Source organism: Syngnathus scovelli, chromosome 3 (genome assembly GCF_024217435.2).
Source record: "Syngnathus scovelli strain Florida chromosome 3, RoL_Ssco_1.2, whole genome shotgun sequence".
In the NCBI taxonomy this organism is placed as follows: Eukaryota; Metazoa; Chordata; class Actinopteri; order Syngnathiformes; family Syngnathidae; genus Syngnathus; species Syngnathus scovelli.
Genome location: NC_090849.1, coordinates 10,088,322 through 10,110,085, shown reverse-complemented (window position 1 = coordinate 10,110,085; position 21,764 = coordinate 10,088,322). Strand labels below are relative to the sequence as shown.

The following is a 21,764-nucleotide window of genomic DNA, read 5'->3' as shown; positions in this document are numbered from 1 at the left end:
CTTCTTCTTACCCAGATACTCTTGTGAGAGAGCCAAGATGCCATTTCAATGCCTTCATCTTGATGATGAGGCCTCTCTGGAAGCAAACGCATTAAGAATCGGTGATGTACTGCTTTTGGTTGGACCTCCTAGATGTTGTCCATTGTTTGCTTGCAACACGATTCTCTATATCATTACGTGTGCGCACACAGGAGAGTGTAGACCTCACGTTAAGGGAATTATACAATATTTAGAAATAAACTTAAAAAAATTAAACTTCATCCTTTTGAAGCATAAAATAAATTATATACAGCACCAGTCAAATGTTTACACAAGACTTTTTTAATACACTTGAATAGTGTAGGAAAGTATATAATGAAACTAAAACATGAAACAAATTGCTGCAATGCACAGCCACATCCAGTTCTTATAAGTGAAAAATATACGAACCGATTTTTGCAATACGTTTCGGCAGATAGGTGAGCTGCTGCCAAAAAAAAAAACATTTTAGTATATAAGTATCTCCTTTATGTGTGTAATATGGAATTGGTCCAAGTTAGTTTGTTATCTTCTTTCATTTTAATCATTGATACAACAACAACAAAATCAACATGGCTGGCTCCAACATTTTACATGCACTCAGAAGTGAAGTTTATCCCTGAAAGACAAGTCTCGTCCACAGCTGAGCAAGAGGCTCAAAAAATACGTTTGCTGAAAAACTGGCAACTGCCATCTGGTTTTCATGATTTTTTTTCTTTATCTAAAGCATGAAAAGCACGGTCCTTGTGAAAGTTTCCTGGCTTGGCAAAGCTAGAGTATTTATGCTGCACCAAATAACTTCCGCTGCTCAGATGCCTCTTTACCACAATAATCAACAGGACTTCATTTCTCATATCTATAACCCGGAGTGTTAACTGAGCAAACGTTTTGTGAACTGACTTTGAACTGGCTGCGGTCTCCTTCGCTGTGCTGCATTTGTATGTTAGTGAAACATGAGCCATTGCTGGAACATCTAGGAAGAGATGCATGCTGGAGCCATAACTCACTTGCCTTCCGCATGGGAGTCGAGGAACATAATGACAAAGAGTGTACGGCTCCCAGCATCTTGCAGGAATGTCAGTAATGGGAGAGCGAGAGAAGTTCTCCTGGCCAATCGGAGCGCTTTGAATAATTAAAGTGATCGGCTTAATTAGCTCAATTACGTTAATTTGACCACGGAACACAGCCATATGGTGAAAGGAAACAAAAGAGGGGGAACTAATTAAAAGTAAAATAATGAGTATTTTAATTAACTGGCTCCCTAGACAGCGGAGCGCAGGGATCAGGAGTCTGCTACCATAATTAAAGTGCTGTAACGCTGGCAACATCTCCTCTCTTTCTTATATCTATGAGGGCTCTATCCATCTAATTAAATCTGTAAATAAATTAGCAACATTGAGGGTTCCTGCTTGACTTAACTGCCTAGAATCCACCCCCACCTTCCCAATAACACGCTCACCTTACTCTGTGCAGACAATGCAAGTCATACAGACAAGGGTTGAGCTAAGGTCACCAATTAACAGTTTTGGGGATGTGGGGAAATAATTGTGTCTATTCCGCTCCACTCAAGACTGATGCCTGATTTTGCTTCCTCCTGCGGCATTTTGAAAGAACACTGGCGCACACTTATCCAAAGAATGCCAAGCAGAGGTGACATGTGGCGACAGCTTCATGGGTCACATCAGCAACGTGCTGTGAGGTTCAAGGCTGGTGGGACACTGACTTCATCTCAGTCAAATTTACAAACGTAATATGAACCAAAAGCATAGTTTTTTGTCAACAATTTATCTGTGAACTGTATAACCACGTGACTGTCACATGTTTATACGGTTCACTATGTGAGCTGATTTACCACTCCTTCCGTTGTCTTAAGATGTTCTGTTCCCATGCAAAACCAACCTGCTAAACTTTATCCATCACCGTGTGAAAGTAGCTGCTATTTCTCAATAAAACTCTCTCAATGTTACAGGTGAGCACCTTGAATATTAATTTAATAAGCACTTATAAGTTCTGAATGAACTCTGGCACCTCCTAGTAAATAGGGAGCAAGCAACCATCCAACTGTCATTACCACTGGCAGTCACAGCAAAAGAAAACGTTTGACTTAGATGCAACAAATTTGGTTCTGCCCTGGACATGTGAAAATGAAGCAGAACAACATTGACAGTAAATCTGTTCACTGATAACCCATCAGGTAGTGCTGTGCATATATATATATATATATATATATATATATATATATATATATATATATATATATATATATATATATATATATATATATATATATATATATATATATATATATATATATATATATATATACACTACCGTTCAAAAGTTTGGGGTCACCCAAACAATTTTGTGTTTTCCATGAAAAGTCACACTTATTCACCACCAACCGTTGTGAAATGAATAGAAAATAGAGTCAAGACATTGACAAGGTTAGAAATAATGATTTGTATTTGAAATAAGATTTTTTTTACATCAAACTTTGCTTTCGTCAAAGAATCCTCCATTTGCAGCAATTACGGCATTGCAGACCTTTGGCATTCTAGCTGTTAATTTGTTGAGGTAATCTGGAGAAATTGCACCCCACGCTTCCAGAAGAAGCTCCCACAAGTTAGATTGGTTGGATGGGCACTTCTTGCGTACCATACGGTCAAGCTGCTCCCACAACAGCTCAATGGGGTTATATATATATATATATCAGGTTAGTTTTACCCAACTGATAATGGGTCGCCGCAATAGCAATTCAAAATATACTACATAGCCCAAACCGGCCACCATCCAATTCCAGGTCACACATAGATGACACATACAGACAACCATTCACAGTAAAATTAACAATCATGAATCCAACTTGGGTGCAATTTGGTGTCAAATGCTTTGTGGTCAATTAAAGCTTGACGCTGGAATATATCCCTGGTGATATACTGTCAGGCCTCAACTGCAACTTTCTTTATTTACTTGATCTTGGTGCATTTTGCCTTCAATTTTGTCCTCGGCAAGTGAAATGCATGCTCACTTTGATTTAGGTCAGATGATTGGCTGTGACTTGGCTCCCGCAAAATAGTCCACTTCTCTGCAACAAAAACAGTTTTGTTATTTTCTCAGTATGCTTCACGTCATTGTCCATCTACATTGTGAAGCACCAGCAAATGATTTCTGAAGCTTTTGGCCTAATATGCGCGGATAATGTTGCCTGAAATGATTTAATTGTTGTTTTTTCCACGAGAGTTATGTCATCAATAAATGAAAGGGAACCAGTTTCATTGGCGTCCATTCATGCGCACACCCTGGCACTACCACCACCACGCTTCACTGAGGTGTTGATAGTGTAGACGCAACTGCCTTTGCAGACTTTAAAATTATTCATTTCAGCTTGAAGCAACGTTAGACTTGACTGCATGAGAAGTGTATGGGTAGGTTCAGCATTAAAGAAAATTTGTCGTTTCAAAGAACCCATTTGTTTGAGCAGCATTCAAATGATTTTGAAGTTTCATTAAGTAAAATTATTATACACTGTCAAGAGGCTAGGCTACATTGGAACATTTAAAAGGTTGTATGCCCACGGGAAGCGTGCACTTGGGCATTAATTTGAATGTCAAATCTGGCAGAGTCTCGAAGAGCCTTGAGGGAATTCTTCTCATCACAAACTGTGTCTGTGTAACAACATCCCACTTTTAAATACAATGACGGAATAACTGTTTCTCAAGAATTTTCAACATGCAACGTTGAAGTAAAAAAACAACTTGACTCCAATGTGATGTGGTCCACAATGATATGTGGCTTCTTCATTTGTGTCAGTACTCAGTGAAGCCCTGCAACATGTATATATGTATGTATGTATGTAGGTATGTACGTACGTACATACATATGTATGTATACTAACTTGGTGGTCTCTAAACAGACCAAAGAAGAGTTTCATAAATCAGACCTCAGCTATGTGTGAGAGACTGCCAGCTTCTGTGAATTCCCCCAGAAATGTATGGTTGATTGATTGCTATCATTTTGCGGATTGTCACACTATTTGCTCTTTGTTTTATTGGATTATGATTTATATACTATTACTTTTATCATTGTGTTTATATCACTTTTTCATTTTGGCTTATTGTTTGCCTTGTATAGCATTTTAAGTCATTTGTCGCATGGGAAAACAAATGGAATAAGAGCATACCCCAACTTTACAACCATCAACGGTTTAGTGTTCCATTGTGTGTTCGGTCTGGAACTGTTTGGATTATAACACTGTTTATTATTTTTGCATTCATACACTACAACAAGAAACTCCAAAGTTGAACCCCCCCAACCCAAGTTTTCTTGAATATTATTCATCTGAAGCCGGTAAACCAAATATCCTCAGGTCACTGATCATCTGGGTTTAACTTGACAAATGTGTTTTCAATTTTCTACGGCTTCTTTATGTTTTGGGTGAAAATATTAGGGATGGAAACACAGAAAAGTGTGATGATAACATACAGTTGATAGCACATGAGATTGTGTGGGAAACAGTCTCCTATCTATCGATCCATCGACCGATCCGTCGACCGATCCGTCGACCGAGCCGTCAACTGATCCGTCCATCCGTCCGTCCGTCCGTCCGTCCATCCATCTATCCATCTATCCCTTTAAAAAAAAAAACAACTGTTAGTTTCCATGCATACCTCACAGGCCGCATGGCCAAAACTGGAGCTTACTGATCCTTGTGTCTTCCATCAGGGGATATTTTATGGAGTTGACTTTTTAATTGCTTGTTTCTGGAGTGCCTGCAGCTGAGTTACTCTTTTGTTAGCTGCCTATTTCCCGAAATGTGTCTGTGAAGCCATTTTGTGTATTGACAAATTTAAACATCACAAAAATGTGTCCGCTGCGTGCAAACGTGTACGGATCTGCATAATAAATTGACAAGTGTACGTAAGTGCTCCCTCCAATGTGAATACCACTGTGAATTTTCTCCTCAGGTGTCAGGCGCAGAAAATGTCACTAGACTTGTTGTGCTTAGCTCTTTGGAAAAATAGAGCTCTAGAGCGGTCTGAATACTTGGAAAAAGTCTTGTAATTAAAATTGGCATCACTTTTTCACTCACAGTAGAGGGACAAATGAGCAGTAGCTCATTTGCATGACATGGAACTACAAAGCTCAAAAAGACAATCATGATGTGATTCTTGATCCTTAGGGCATTTTGACAAAAACACATATTGATTGATTGATTGATTGATTGAACATTTATTGATCCCCGGTGGTGGGGAAATTCAGGCCCCAGCAGTATCCATACCACAGAGCGGGTATACAAAAGACACACAGATGGCATGAGCGCAGCTCAATCGGCTTCAATAAGGCTGCCACACAACGGCACCACAAAGAAAGCCAGAAACTGCGAAAGATAAAAGCCATCAAAGCAAAGCAAAACAAAAAGACAAAGGAAAAAAAGTAACAGCGGCCAACCAGCACCCCACAATATCAAAGTCTTGTCATTAAGATAGCAGGTGATTGTTTAACATGGATCGCTTTCCTGCTCAAAGCCAAAAGTTTAAAATCAATGACATTTCAATTCAGTTGGTATAATACAAAGTTTTCAATACATAACATTTATGCATTATTTAAGAGCTAATAAAACCTAAGGGGGGGCTGTTGGCAGGTATCACCTTTATCATTAGAGAAGCAATGAACAAACAGTCGTCAGATGAGCTGCTTTGTTTGTCTTGGGACAGTTTTTGTGAAAGCTGGGAAAGGCCAGAACCTCGTCAACCCCCAACTCCATCAAACCAGGTGGAACACACGTGCGTTCATTAGCGCCCTTTAATGAGGAGCAGATGCAACAATGCCACCTCTCACGCTACCCCCGCCCCCGTTTCTCTCGCACACACATGCGCACAAAAACTTTGGCAGATACACATGCTGTGAAAATACACCACTTAATCTGTGACGCTAAGAAGGGTCATGGTTGCAATTCTAACATGTATTTAAATTTATGAACATGCAAAATTTGCACAGAACGTGGAACCGCCACATAAACCGACGCATATCTAAATTCTGGCCCATTCATTTTGCGCTATCAGGACAGGGTCTTTCTCAGCTAAAATGTGTGGGCCTCATTTGTCCAATTTAGATGAATGACTAGGATCATATATCATTCCCTTTATGTCAGACTATTTTTGTCTGGCAGGAAGTGGATGCAGGCAAGCTGAAGGCATCAGAAATATGTTCAATTTGGGGGCCAGTTTGAAGTTTTGTCAGCTTGTCTTTGACACTAAAAACACACAAGTTGACTGTGCTTTTAGAAGGAACACACAAACTGTTGTGGCACGTTTCCTTGTCTTAATGACAGGCCTGAAACTTTAATATGCCTTGAAATATTTTGGTTTTGCTCACGAATTAACCATCCATTCATCTTCTCATGCTTATCCAGGGTGGGTCATAGGAGAGAAGGCTAGACAAAGAAGGCCAGCTCTTCCAGGGGGATTTGACTATTTCATATAGATATAAGCTGTGCACAAATGGGTGATAATTCGTTCACTCCTTTGAGGGGACATGACAAATTCCTAACCGAAATAGAATTTGTGGACTCCGATCACTTGATGTGATGTCACCAGACTTGGCGTTTTCGTTACAGGATTTCGGTTACAGCAAATCCACTTACTATGACAGTTAGAAACTTAAACGTCTCAAAGATGTAAAAAACAGGCATTCTTTTGCGAGAACCTTCATCATCACGACGTTCATCAGCCATTTTGACTCAGAAGTCATGCAGGGAACGTTCCAACAAAGCCAGTGTCCAAAATTCACAGAATTGTAATCACAACTTACGTGCCTGCGCAGTACTTGACGCAGGGATGTGAGCGAGCATAGATATCAAAAAGGAAACAAAATACAGAAAACAGATTGATTGACAAGTTACCGGATCAATGTTACCATTATTCATGCCGACAATGATTGGTCGAGGTTTTTCGGATTCCACAGAGCACGCGGTTTATATAAATTAATATATATTTTTTAAGACGACTTATTTAATAGTACGTCCGTGATATGTGGGGAGAAATTTGATAAATATTACAAAATAAAAGCTAAATAAGATCCTCTTTAATACCTTTCATGTCACAATGTCTCTCAAGCGACATGAGTGAACGATGACCTTTTTCTTGTAAAATCGTGAAATTTAGTCTCCCTACCCACCACCAAAATGTGGCTTTATTTTCAAATTTAAACATGTTAATATAATGTTTCTCTTTTTATTTGTGTGACCCCATAGTTCTATGCATAGTTCATAGTCCTTTGTGGTACGGTAATCTAAATAATTCAGCTTTAAATTTGAATCGCCAAGCCTTTTTTCTGAACGTAAATCCCAAATATATTTAAATGGTCATTGACCAGGCACAGTGCGCACTGGCTAGCATGTCCGCCTCCCAGTTAGTAGGGTTGCAGGTTCGATTTAACCTCCGACCCTCCCTATTTGGAGTTTGCACGTTCTCCCCGTGCCCGCGTGGGTTTTCTCTGGGCACTCCGGTTTCCAACCACACCATAAAAACATGCTTGATAGGCCGATTGAGCACTCCAAATTGCCCCTAGGTGTGAGTGCGAGTGCGGATGGCTGTTCATCTCTGTGTGCCCTGCGATTGGCTGGCAACCGGTTCAGGGGGTCCCCTTCCTTATGCCTGATGACTGCTGGGATAGGTTCCAGCACGCTCGCAACTCCTGTGGGGACAAGCATGATAGAAAATGGATGAATGGATGGGTTATTGACCAAACTGATATTGTACAAAATGTCATATCTCATCTTTTTCTTTTACAGACAAGCTTTTGAATCATGGAACTCAAGTATGTTTCACTCTGTGTTTGTAGACCACACCTCCCTAAGCACATCAGTTTCCTAAACCAGAAGGTTCACAAGGTGCACAATTGCAGACCAATCGTCTACAATTGTGCACCATGTGAGTTTTCCAACTGCTTTTGACCAGAAGGCTGGGCTTTAAAGTCACTATCCCCTAATTGGCCATTAAAGTTAACTTGCAACATCCCAGCCTTGTTTTCTAATCGAAGCCTCTAAAATGAAAGAGCAGGAGGGGGCCGTCATTATGTTTGCACTCAGCGTGGGGCCACAATCCCCCCAAACTGTAAGCCTTCATTATATGCATTTAGTTCAACATGGGTTTGCATTTCAAATAAAAACACTGCATATAAAACAATTGTCATATTATTATTATTATTATTATTATTATTATTATTATTATTATTATTATTATTATTATTATTATTAATGGTTGCAATGATCTGATTTGTGGCTTGTTACTAATTTGTCAGAGAAAACGTATCCCTCTCCATGTAAGGAAAACTACTCAAACATCTCTGACTTGGAAAGAGTCAAGTGCACAAGCAGGAAGAATGTGCTCATTGGTAGACATCAAGCTGAAATGCCAGATGGTTTGTGTGTGAGAGTGCGTATGTGAGTGAGTGTGTGTGTGTCTGAGAGAGTGAAAGAGAACGGGCAAGAGAGGGAGAGAATGATTTGGCATTTCAGACAGAGATATCAGCGCAGAGGGTGAGAGGTGCACAGTTCACGTTTGCAGAGGGCGGGGGCCATCCAGCCTCTCTCAAACAGTGCCGCTTGTGGTTTTTCTGACTCAACCTGCGCCCTGCCATGAGACAATATTAGGCGAGATGATGGGGTGGTCGGGGGTCCCTGTGGTTCCGCCAGGTGTCTGGTCCTGGTTTCCTACCTTGATAAGCAGGGCTGCTTCTGCCCTCCTCAGTAAAACTTACGCCTTTTGGAAATGCCAGTGCGGGGCTGAGGGCAGATGGCGCCCATTGCAGCCTCACCTCACTGAACCACGAGGGAACACGCGCTTCTTATCAGCACCCATGCACCTGCACAGTCACACAATGGGAGACCAGTGATGTGTTTCCGAGGGTGGAGTTGAGTTGGTGGGAGACAAATACAATGGCAGGCAGGGACTAGTGTCCTGTTAACCAGGTAGCAAAGTTGATTGTGCTTCAGTACGAAATAAGACAATTTTTTTCCAACCTAAATGTTTGACTATTGCTTTTGAACAGTTTTTTTTTTTTTTTTTTCCTTAGTGGAGGTTAGCAAAGGTACTGCTGGTTAAGAAATCATCCACGCAACTGCCACCTCTAATCTATGGCCCCATTTTTTTGCACTGAAACAGAGCACCAGGTGTGTGCTCAGAGGTGAATGTCATGATTGATTTTTTTGTTTTTTTAGTAAAAAGCAAACAGTTGTTATTGTCTATTTGAGCGATTAAAAAAACGCTTAGGACAAACAACTGGCCAGCTTTCAGAGGTTAAGTTGATATATGTAGAATTTTCAGGATGTGGGCAGCTAAATAATGCCCGATTGCTCGTCTGTGTGTGTGCGTGTGTGTGTGTGCGTGCGTGCGTGTGCGTGCGCGCACGAGCATGTATTTAAGCACGTGTGTGTTTTCTGTAATTGCGTAAACCAATGAGGACTGATAAGCCGAGTGGAGCCAGACAGCAGACACTTAAAAGATGTCTGCATTGATAATAAGGGGAGAGTTTTGTATGACCAACCTCACTTACAATGAAACACTTACTGTATCAGGAGCCTGAGTATCTTGGGAGCTATGATTCTTCAACAACAACAAAAAAGAATAAGAAAGCCAGTACATAAATTGATCTTGTAGGTGCAGTGATGCCAGTAAAGCTCAAGTTGGATTCTGATCTCTGAGATTTTATCAGGACCCTGTTTATGAAGTACTGAAGCACATAGAGGCAGCATTCTCATAAGCCACCACTCGTCATTAAGGTGAGTGTAATTCACTGTGCTAATATGGGAAATTTGAAAATGTGAATGTCTGCAGAGTGTAGTGATATACTACCATGGGACACACGGTTTTGAAACAGGCAGTAGTTTGAAAGCGCTATGATCTCAATCACTTGACATCCCGCATGGCACTGTTGTGCATAAGCGTGGCCTTGAAACTCATCAGAAAGGAGGTTAAACGCTAATTGATTGCATGTCGTCATAGTGCATAAATTGTGAACTGAGTATCTGTGCACAAGGACATCATCAGTGTTTGCGAGTGTGTCGTGCCCCTCACCCCATCCCTCCCACCTGTGTTTTTGAACTTGCGGATGAAGCCATCTGTACTTCTCTCTGGAGAACCAGAGCTCCCTTTCCTCTCTGTCCTTCCCTCATTTTCTGCTACTGCTGAAATGGGAAAATTGCTCTGTGTTTCCGCTCTAGTTGGGATTGGTGGTGTTGATAGACATTGTAGACACAATTATACGGAAGAGTTTCTTTGAGAGGCGATTCTGTCATTGGTGTTTGGCCTGTGGGACATGTCATTCTACCAAACTACTTTCCCTGGAACACCCCTCCTCAAGGGAAACAAGTCCAAAACAACACTAGTGAAAAAGACATCGCGAGTGAAGATTTTCTGTGATTTCTGCTTTGTAACATGGTCATTGATACCCCATTGACTCATTTACGAGTCCCTGTTTGTTATATTGTCCCTTTCTGAATGACATCAAACCATGTCTGAATCTTGAATTAACTTGAGTAACAATACATCACAATGATGATGACTCTTGTGTGTTGCAACAGAGCACGCAATATGAGAAGACTTGTGATTCCTCCTGGATATGAACTGCCCATAACTACTGATTCACGCGCCACCTATCAGGCAGAAGTTCCAAAGCTCTTTGAGAAAAAAAAACTGAAAAACTGTTTTTACAGTGGCTGTTTTATTTCAATTTCATGTTCTCTGTGAATCTTTTTTGCCATCTGTGTTAAGACAACAAAAAAGTCATTTTATTCCCACCAACGACTAATGGTTCATTATGTATGATGAGCATTTCATTTTCTCTGCAGTGTTCAATCATCACTGTTTAACCTGAGATGAGCAAGGATGAGGGAAACATCGTGCTGTGCTAAAGCCCCTCACCTAATTACTGTTGAAAGGTTCAATATAACTTGCAGGTAGGCACACATTGAGCTTGTAAACAGACACAAATATGAAGGTGCGGAGGGAACTGAGAGAACTGTTTGTCGGTTAAGTGAAGTGGACCATCACAGACGGAGTCATGCAAAGGCCAAGGAAGTGATGGAGGGAATGATTAGAGGAGAGCAAAAGCGGTATGGAGGAGGGGGAGGCAAAGGCAGCATTCCCGAGGAGGACTCTGTCCCACTTTTAGTAACCGGACACTCATGTTTCCACAAGGAGATTGTCTTTTGAAGTTTTCTGTTCTTCTTAGAGGATATTATAGAGTAGTGTCATGTTTTTAGCCAAATGTGAGACCCTATGCAGCGCATCATAGGGAAAAAATGATCAGAGCTAATATTCTTTATCCCCTTGTGTTTCAATATAAAATATAGACGATTTGGGGGTCAAACACAAATCTCCCTGTTGCCCCAACTTAGCAATCACTAGGTTTCTCTTGAGCTCTCATAAAAGCTGTAATAAGCCCAATGCCAGGTGAATCAGTAGCGCTCTGTTCCGAGCACAGTGCTAATAGGCTATAAATGAGCCCATGTGATTCATTTGCTGTTCAGGGAGGTAGCGGGCTAGCAATTCCCAGCCAAAGACTTTGCAAAACACAAGGACCACCAAAGAGGAACGTGAAACCTAAACTACACTTCTCCTACACTTCCTTTAATGGGTGGCTCATTAAAAAATAAAAACTTGCTCCATTCTGACTTGGAAGCCTGAAGGAGTTGATGTGAGTACAATTATCCTTCAAAAATTTCACATGATTTTCAGTAGTTTTGCCGAAACGCGCTTTGCATCAGTAAAGGTATATACAGAAATGTATGCACATTTTAACTCCAGCCATATTTGTGAGTGGAACGAGTGATTGAGTAAAGCAAGCAGGTGGCACAATGGCAAAGTCAGGTTAAAAAGATGATGTCTTGCTTTAAACAAAAAAAGACAAAAAGGAGAATTCATGTTTAATTAATATAGCTTGTATCTCTCACTGAGCTGCGAATTCTAAGGGCGAGTGACAGAGAGAGAGAGAGAGAGAGAGAGAGAAGAGAGAGAGAGAGAGAGAGAGAGAGAGAGAGAGAGAGAGAGAGAGAGAGAGAGAGAGAGAGAGAGAGAGAGAGAGAGCAAGAGAAAGAAAGAGGGAATTAGGGAGAGAGAGAAATAATGTCAAAAATGTCATCTTTTATCAATTCTCATAGTGATTTTTCTCAGGATAATAAATAATGAGAAAATAGTTTAAATACTGAAAAGAGTATGATGATGTTTTAATTGATTATTAGTTTCCTATTTCTGTCTTTTCTTTAACCCTAACTTTGTCCCAGGGTTACAGTTACACATTCCCAAAGTCACAAATGCTATTAACCTTTGCTTAGTTTAAACTCAAATAGTAGTCAATTTGACTGGTTCCACTCTGTGGGCTCCAGACCTGTTGGCACCACATCCCCACCTTTAGCATCAGATCAATCCCAGCACATTCTGTTTGCACAGCTTGCTTTCCAACCCCGATACAATACTTTATCATTGTGCAGAACAAATTATCACAACCTATGTTCTGTGGACTGGCAGCAGCGAGTTCATCAAAGTTGCTTCAGAACATTTCACTAACTTGGTGGGGACTTGTGGTCTACTGTAAAAGTATCGCCATTTCTATCACATTTTGTGGGGGCCTTTGTGTGTCCATTTTGATCTAAATTTGTAGGTGCATCTGTGAGTCCATTGTAAGTGAAGTAAAAATGTGGTGCTTCTTGATGGATCTCACTTAACTGATTACTTTGGTTCACAAAAATGAAAATGCACAGCAATGGAAACAATATTAATCAGAATCTTAAGAACACAATCAAAACAGCAAATTTTAGAATTAGAAATGTGCAAAATGTGCAATGAGGATCAAGAAAGAAAAACAATTTCAATTTACGTACACGAACAATGTAAAAGTGATGCATATCCGTAGTAATTTTGTTTACATTCACTGATCAAACGCATAAGTAACACCTCAAATATCAATACAATCCAACGCCAAAACAGAATTGACCAATTATAAATTAATCACACAAATAACAAATGTTACATACCGTAATGTCCGGTGTATAAGCCACGACTTTTTTCCAAAATTTTGAACCCTGCGGCTTATAGTCAGGTGCGGCTTATATAAGATTTTTTTCGTGATTTTTGTGATGACTTGATCACTATTACTCTTAACACTATTATATACAGTAAGAGCTACAAAACAAACTGACAAATAACTCGTTTTCAAATCAGACGAGTAAAAACTGGTCAAATATTTAAAAAAAAATATATTATTAAAAGTGAAGACAATTTGCAATTCTAGTAATGACACACGAATTTGATGCACAATTAATACACATAGAATGATGTGGCGGGCCGTATCTGGCCCCTGGGCCTTGAGTTTGACACCTGTGCTCCAAACCCTTTCTCTTACTCTGCCATGTGACTCAGAGATTACACAAAGCAGTGGCGCTGTTTGGACCATCTACATTGTATTAAAACCCAATCAATCAGCATTTAAATTAAATTCTTCTGACATTTTGCTCACCAAAAACAAGTTGTAATGAATGTGAACTTTTAATGCATTTTATTCAGAAGGTTACTTTGAACCCTGAGGCTTAAATGGCGGCGCAGCGTACTTATGGATTTTTACGGCCTCCGGCCTCCAGGGGGGCGCTCTAACAGGAAGCAAGAGCGAGACAGGCGAAGAAGAGATAATGCACCGAAGAAGACGTGCTAGTTTGTGTTTACAACATTTCGCGCATCACGCAGAACGCGATCAAGACGGACATTACTGAAAGGAAGCTTTTATACACAAACCGTCATTATGGGGGACAAAAGAAATGCATATGATGCCGCTTTTAAGCTAAAGGTATTCGATGTTGATGACATTGTGTTGCGGCACCCTTTTCTTTATTTCGTGGTACCGTCTACTCTGGAGCTATACGTGTCGCTCGCTAGTTTAATGTAATTTAGCGCTTCGTGCATGAATAAGATTAGCATGAACAGACCCTCATCCTGGAAAATGCTGGAAGAAATGGATAAAAACGACGACGAAAGAGATACTGAGAAAGTGTGTGGCGAAGGATATCTAACGCTATTCCAATCGGAAATTGAGGAGGAAGACTTAGATTGTTTCAGTGCACAGGAGGAAGATGAAGACGATGAAGCTCTTTTTTTTACTTTTACTTTAACCAGCCCTGTTAATGCTGTGCTACCATGTTGCTGCTGTGTTACCGCCGCGTCTCAGTGACTTTTACCGGTATGTTTTATTTAATCAAACCCTATTAGTGCTGTGCTACTTCCGTGTTGCTGCGGTATTACTGCCGTGTCACAGGCAGTGTTTGGAAAGAAATGTTAAGGTATGTTATTAAAACTTTAAAAAAGTTTTCTGTGTCCAATATTTCTTTGTTAATAATTCGCGTGCACACTTTCGTGTTGCTGTGGTATTACTGCTGCGTCACAGGCAATGTTTAGAAAGACATGTTAAAGCATATTATTCAAACTTCAAAAAGGCTTTTTGTGTACTGTCTTTCTTTGTAAAAAACTCGTATGCATGTGCGGGTTATAGTCCAATGCGGCTTATGTAAGAAAAAAACAAAAATATCCCCGAATTTTAGCTGGTGCGGCTTATAGTCCAGCGCAGTTTATAAACCGGAAATTACGGTATACAGGATTGTCTCAGAAAATTATAATATTGTGATAAAGTTCTTCGTTTGCTGTAATGCAATTAAAAAAACAAAAATGTCATACATTCTGGATTCATTACAAATCAACTGAAATATTGCAAGTCTTTTATTATTTTAATATTGCTGATTATGGCATACAGCTTAAGAAAACTCAAATATCCTATCTCAAAATATTAGAATTTCATGAAAAAGTAAACTAGTAGGCCCTACTAAGTAGGGTATTCAACTAATCACTTGAATTGTCTAATTAACTCGAAACACCTGCAAGGGTTTCCTGAGCCTTGAAAACCACTCAGCTTGGTTCAGTAAACTAAATCAAGTATGGGGAAGACTGCTGATCTGACTGCTGTCTAGAGGACCATCATTGACACCCTCCATCAGGAGGGTAAGACACAAAAAGAAATTTCTCAAAGAGCAAGCTGTTCACAGAGTGCAGTTTCAAAGCACATTCACAAAAGGTCTGTTGGAAGAGGGAAATGTGGCAGGAAACGCTGCACAACCAAGAGAGATGACCGCAACCTTAACAGCATTGTGAAGAAGAGTCACTTCCAGAATTTGGGAGAGCTTCAAAGACAGTGGACTGAAGCTGGAGTCCAGGTATCAAAAGCCACTGTTCACAGATGTGTCCGGGAAATGGCCTACAATAGCCGTATTCCCATGGTCAAGCCACTTCTGAAGCGTTTGACTTGGGCTATGGAAAAGAAGCACTGGACAGTTGCAAAGTGATCCAAAGTCCTCTTTTCAGATGAAAGCAAGTTTTGTATTTCATTTGGAAGTCAAGGCGCCAGAGTCTGGAGAAAGGCTGGAGAGGAGCAAAATCCAAGTTGCTTGAAATCCAGTGTGAAGTTCCCACAGTCAGCGATGGTTTGGGGAGCCATGTTAGCTGCTGGTGTTGGTCCACTGCAGTGGTTCTTAACCTGGGTTCGATCGAACCCTAGGGGTTTGGTGAGTCCGCTTCAGGGGTTCGGCAGAGCTGGTATGTCATTGCCCCGCCCCCGTTCCCGCCCCGCCGAACACACCTGAATGTCGTGTAAATTCGCGATAACGCATATTTGAACTGGTCTTGCAAAGGCAACAGTAGAAGTCACACCGATTTGCTAGTAATATTTTGAGATAGGATATTTGAGTTTTCTTAAGATGTATGCCATAATCAGCAATATTAAAATAATAAAAGGCTTGCAATATTTCAGTTGATTTGTAATGAATCCAGAATGTATGACACTTTTGAATTAGCATCTTTCCGCTAATCCGTTAGCCTGCCCAGTACTTCTTATGTGCACACATGTATAATATTTATATTTATAAAAAATTCTGTGTTATTTATACTATTACTATATTATTTACGTTTGAAACAATTATTTAATGTTCTAATAATAAAATGTGCACTTAAATTGTTTTATATACATTTATTGACACACAAAAATGTACAGATAAAAAAAAGAAAAAAATTTTACAGATGAGAGGGTGAGCATACTTCGTGGATTTCACTTATCGAGGGTGGTTTTTGGAACCAGTTATCCACGATAAACGAGGGATTACTGTAATTCCTTACTCATTCAGTTTTGTAATTGACAATGTTTTGGTAACACATCACTTATTGGTAACTGCCAGATAAAGATACATTTTTAATACATTTTCTCATTATCTCCAAACCAGTTATGCGTAAGAGAAAGAATAAGTGTGAGAAACCAAAAAGACTTTGTGTATGCAATGCATGTACTGCATGTGACTGTTCATTAATGAGTGGGAACTGGGGGGGGGGGTAATAAATTTGCATCCTTGCATTCTCCCACTGGTAGGTGGGTTAGAGAGGCTTTTGTTATATAAATGGTAAGGTAAAACTCAAATAGGAAATGAGTTATTTGAATAGCAGGGAGCATGCTTTTAAAAATATTATTAGATGAATATATGTAGTGGTGGATGAAAGCTGCAGTCAGAGGGGTGCACATGAAGAAATGGTTATCAGCATTGAGAGCCTGCACCTTGCACTGGAGAGTCAATTCACATCTCGCCTCTCCTTCAAAACAACAGTCTCAAACTATTTCTGTATGTTGTTGAAGTTATTTACAAGATCCATATTTTAATTCATTGTCACTTTGTTTGGTGCTAGGCACTCATTGCTAAAATTCTGCTCTACACATCACAGAGATCAATCAGCGGTACTAATACCGTATTTTCCACACTATAAGGCGCATCGGATTATAAGGCGCACCTTCAATGGATGGCCCATTTTAAAACTTTGTCCATATATAAGGCGCACCGGATTATAAGGGGCGCCTTCAATGAATGACCCATTTTAAAACTTTGTCCATTTATAAGATGTATACATTTGGCCCGCGGGCTGGACTTTGGACACATCTGCTGCAGTGGCTCAATATTGGTCTATATGTAAGGTGCACCTGATTATAAGGCCCACTGTCGGCTTTTGAGAAAATTGGAGGTTTTTAGGTGCGCCTTATAGTGCGGAAAATACGGTACCCACCTTTTTTTCAGTGGATGTCGGATTTCTTTAAGTGCACACTATTGTGTCTCCAGTTGTGTGGCTACTGCTGTTCAAATTATTTTTTTCACACAAAATTCACCGAGCAAAATCAAAAAGTCCAGTGAAGAGATATTTTGAGACATAAAAGAAAATACTTCATCAAAAGTGCTGGCTTTAAAGGCCTATAGGCCAAATGTGGTCTGCCATGTAATTGAATGTGTCAGGGGGAAGCTTAAAAGACTTCATTGCCTTAAAATAAATAAGTCACATGCATTGACCAAGAACTACTTTTCCCACAATGCATGCCATTACGGTAACCGCAAAGTGACAACATCCTTCCATCTGTAGGCAGTAAGGAAGATTTTCCAACAGGCAGAATTGAGAAATGCAAATATGGAGCCGAGTTATTTCTTAAAAGCAGATCTGTAATCATGAATAATGAGGCCTAAAATGGGCCTGAACTGTATGATTTAATTCATTCGTTTGCTTGTTCATTTGTTCGCTTGTTCATTTGTTTGTTCGTTTGTTTGTTTGTTTGTTCGTTCGTTCATTCATTTAGTTGCAGGGATGGCGGTTTATGCTCTTTACTCTAACATTCTGGCCCTTATTAGTGTGTTTGATGTGGTCATACTGCTGAAATATTAAACCAATAACACCACAGTTTAACGTTGGTATTAATGGAACATAAATAAAGCTCTAGTTCAGTGTTTCCCAACCAGTGTGCCGTGGCACACCGATGTCACGTGAGAGATGTTCCGTGGGAAATTGTCCAACATTAAATACCGAGCGAATTGTAACAGGATTACCAAACCACAGGTCGTTTTCCGCAAGGCTAATCGTGCATGCGTGGCAAATCTGAGAATTTTGAGATTTCATGTTGTGGCATCGGCACATACTCAATTTATGTGTGTGTTGCTGTTAGTGTTGGCTTGTGAGTGAACGATTCGTTCAAAAAAGGTTGGGAAACACTGCTCTAGTTAGCACACAAGCTTTCAATGGACATGGTTCGATTGAACAAACTTAATTTTCTTCCTTGTCTTCTTGCTACATGCTTTGATGCATGCATTCATATGGAGTCATTTTAGACAGTTTTATGACGAAAAAAAATTGCGAGTGTGAAGCTGCACATTGAACATCATTATTTAATCACTCAGGTTCCTGTTTTTGTAGACAGCACGGTACATTTGACGTGAACACTGTCACATCCTTATTTTCATTCTGGGGTGAAATCTCGTACGACGTGTTTGGGAATTTGGTAGACTGCACTGATGTACAAGGGTGCTCCAGTGGACCAAGGGCATTTTGTTTTACATGCTGCTGGCTCATCTGATATTTAGGTGACAGAAAGTAGATAGGATTTTTGATCAGGAAAATGTAGGTACATGTGCAATTTTGGCGGCTTTGATCGAGGTGCAGGCCATCAGATTCTGACGTCAGCAGATGTTTGTGGTGGATGTCATTATATTTTATTCATAAATATGATAACAGGTTGCACTGAGCCCTCTAATTCATAAAATCTAATTCATTAAACGCATGATTAGTCTTTTTGCGTTGTCAAGTCCCCACTTCACAGTGGCATGTGCTAGTGTTGTCAAAAGAACCGCTACTTTCTGTACCAATTCGGTACCAACACGCAAAAAAATACGCCGATACCTGCTTTTTGTGGTACCAACTACAGAGTATTTAACTTTTCACTCTATTCTGGGCGGAACTGAAGGAGGCAGTATACGCATGCGAGCAGCAGGTAGCTTCTCAAACGTAGGACATGTTTAGCAAAAAGAAGACGTCTGGTCACCCTAAACCGGAGCAATAATAGATTCGAACAAGCCAACGTGCAAAAAATGATTGAGAGTTTTGAGGCTTGAGAGGCTCCATGCCACTGCTGCTCTTTTTCAATGTATATAGTTGAATATTGTTATTTATTAACAGTCTTGCTTGTTTTCATAGATGTACGACTTGAAGGCGCTATGTCAGTGCTGCTCTTTTTTAATGTATAAAGTTTACTATATGGTTTAAGCAGTTTTAAATAAATTAGCGATTTTAAATGTGGATTCTGTTGTTGTGTTGTTTTTTACCATGGTAGTGTCGAGAATTGTGGTAAATCACAGGTATTGGTACCGACTACAGAAATTCTGGTATTGTGACATCACTAGCATGCGCAGTTAGACTGCAGACGTGCTAGACGTGCTGAACATCAAAATAGGGCCCACAATATTATGGTATGGCTTCTTCTGGAGTTGTCAGACAACAATCTCTTTATTTCCTTGGTGAATCAAATTTAAAATATAACATATATATAACATTTGACATGTAGAAATGCATTCACCAGACAAGTAGTAAGCAGTGAAGGCTACAGCATTATCACACAATGAAACACAGATAATAAAAACTATATGTTTCTGGGGGACAAACCACATTGGTTTGATAATAGCATGTTTGAAAGATGGAGGAAATGCAAAAGTTTCCTTTCTCTCCTTTTGCCTAGCATATCAGCATATATTAATGACAAGTGCACTCAACACGAGTAGCATCTGGAGATATTGCGTCTATCTCAAAAGCTTGAAGCAGTGGCTAAATTAGAGTCTGGTGTGAATCGATAAACACTGTCAAACACCTCAGGGGGTCCCCCCAATTTTCCCACAAACCACTCTAGCCCCCTAGGCAGAGAGAAACAATGGTGGAGCATCAATACCTACAATTGGGAGAAGGTAGAACAGAAGAGACATCAACCAAAATCACACAAGTGGGTCAGCTTTCCTCTAGACAGTAAATGGGTGCGCAATTGTTTGCATCAATTGAAACCTGTGGGAGATGGAGGACACGATGGTGGAAGGGGTGCCATTAGAAGTGCATTGGTATAGAAGGGGTGCTTGGGAGGTGAATGGGAAGTGGAGGTTTTTAAAGCAAGACGAGATGGGGGGGTATAGGTGTTTTCAATTACCCACAAATTCAGAGCAATTTCCGCCTCTTTCTGCCCACACCGCCAACTGAGAGGCTGATGGGAGGCCTGAACAAAGAGGCATGGAGATCGCGATTGTTTGACTGCGGGTTGGTGGGGAGGAGCAGGAGGGGGTTGGTTTTTGTCCATCTGCCTTGCTCAGCTTTTTTCTGTCACCTTGCCACTAGGAGTCCCCTTTTTTGTCACTGGCTGCAAACATGAACATGTCACGTGTCTGCTCTCCAGTGCCTTGGACAGCGCCCCACTCCTGCTTACATTGTTCACAGCCACACCCACAAAGTAATCAGCGCTCATTGCCTGATGCCAACTCATAACTACACCTGCTCCCGCCTCATTAACTCTCCAACTTAAACCCTACGTTCCCTTCACTCCTGGTCTGTTCGTCTGGCTTACTAACTGTCGGTTTGTTACCTGTTTCGGCGATCTGCCTGTTATACCCGTTCTGACTCCCATTGTCGACCTTGCTTACCTGTTTGCCCAACCATTCCTGAACACTGCCCGCACAAACTTTCTGCCCTGAACCGCCTTGACCGTACTGAGAGAAGGCGTCAGCCAGATTTCTGGATAACTCAGTTCATTGGTCCAGCTAGTGGAGCAACTCCAGAAGCTGCAACATGTCCCAGGAGCTGGCCCGAGTTCTCCAGGCTTAAGTGTTTTAGCCACCCCTCCGCCTCCCCCTGACCTGAACAACTCCTGCCTGAACGTGACACGCTGCCTTTGATGGCTTCGTATGCAGTTACTGGACCCGTCTTCTTCACAGCTGCAGCCTCTGGGCCTCTCTCGCCGCCCCGCCAGCTGCAGTTTGTTAGAGATTTGCTCACTCCAACTTATTTTGCAAGAACCACACGGTAGACAAGCAAGTTCTTTTAGACACCTGCAGGTGGAGAGTTCACTCGTTGAAGGAATGAAGTCTAAAAACTCTCCCTCCTGCAATGGCATATTTATTAAGAGAAACAGAGTGGGGGTAAGAGTAGGTTGAATAGGAAGCCCTTGTGCTCTAGTCAAAACATATCAGGGGATGTTTTACGACCTTGTGGAGGATGGGACAAGGTAGGTTATTTATTACCGGTTGCATTCCAACATAATCATACGATAAGGATAATCTGAAAAACCCTAACACAGTTCCCTGCGTTTTTGCCTCAACTGCAGCCTATGGTCTTGTTTGCTCGACCGCTCAACTGCAGCCTATGGTCTTGTTCACTCGATTGCTGCGGTCTCTGATCTCATCCTTTTGACAGCTGCAGTTCCTTGTCTTGACATCTGCAGTTCCCTGTCTCATTGCTTCAATAGCTGTAGCTCCCTGTCTTATCACTTGGACAGCTGCAAACACCTCTTTTGTCGTTTCGGCCGCTTGAGCACCAAGTCCAGTCTCCACGACAGCTGCAGTCCTGACTCCAGTCACCTCGATAGCTACAGTCCTGAGTCCAATTGCATCACCAGCAGCAGTTCCCAGTCTCGTCTCCTCAACAGCTACAGATCCCTGACTCGTCACTTTGACAGTTGCATCTTCTAATTCCGTTGCCTCGACAGTTGCAGGTTTCCGGTCCGTTGCCTTGGCTGCTGCAGCCCCAAGTCCGGTCTCATCAACAGCCAATGCAACCTGTTGTCCCGTCGCCTCAGCAACCGCTGCGACCTGCGGTCCCGTCGCC

General features: G+C 41.0%; 1 protein-coding gene across 4 annotated transcripts in view; it reads right to left on the bottom strand.

Moving 5' to 3' along the window:
- Positions 1-21,764, bottom strand: part of LOC125965748 (Golgi-associated plant pathogenesis-related protein 1) — a 206,018-nt gene that overhangs the window by 104,592 nt on the left and 79,662 nt on the right. The gene's annotated exons all lie outside the window — the stretch shown is intronic.